We start from the raw sequence: 529 nt of genomic DNA, 5'->3' as shown, positions 1-529 counted from the left end.
TTTTTTTTCTTCATTTGCAAGATTGTTTTGGGTTTTGGCTATTCAGGATCTTTTGAGATTCCATATGAATTTTAGGATGTATTTTTCTGTTTCTCCAATAAGAAAATGCAGTAGGGATTTTGATAAGAATTGCATTAAATCTATTGATCACTTTGGGTACTTTCTACATCTTAACAATATTACGTCTTTCAATCCATGAACACTAATTGTCAATTTATTTGTGTCATCTTTAATGTTTTTTCAACCGTTTTGTATTCATCATTGTACAAGTCTTTCATAGCCTTGGTTAAGGTAATTTCCTAGTATTTTATTCTTTGAGTGTAATTACTTTCTTAATTTTCTTTACGGATAGTTCATTGTTAGTATATAGAAACGAAACTGTACTTTTTGTGTATTGATATTCCATCCTATAACTTTGTGAATATGTATATTAGTTCTAACATCTGTCATCAGCAAATACAGATAAATTTACTTCCTCCCTTCTTATTTGAAGCCATTTATTTATCTTTCTTGCATAATTTTTATGACT

This window comes from Propithecus coquereli, unplaced genomic scaffold (genome assembly GCF_000956105.1).
Source record: "Propithecus coquereli isolate 6110/MARCELLA unplaced genomic scaffold, Pcoq_1.0 Scaffold472, whole genome shotgun sequence".
NCBI classification, from domain to species: Eukaryota; Metazoa; Chordata; class Mammalia; order Primates; family Indriidae; genus Propithecus; species Propithecus coquereli.
This window is presented reverse-complemented; position numbering follows the sequence as displayed.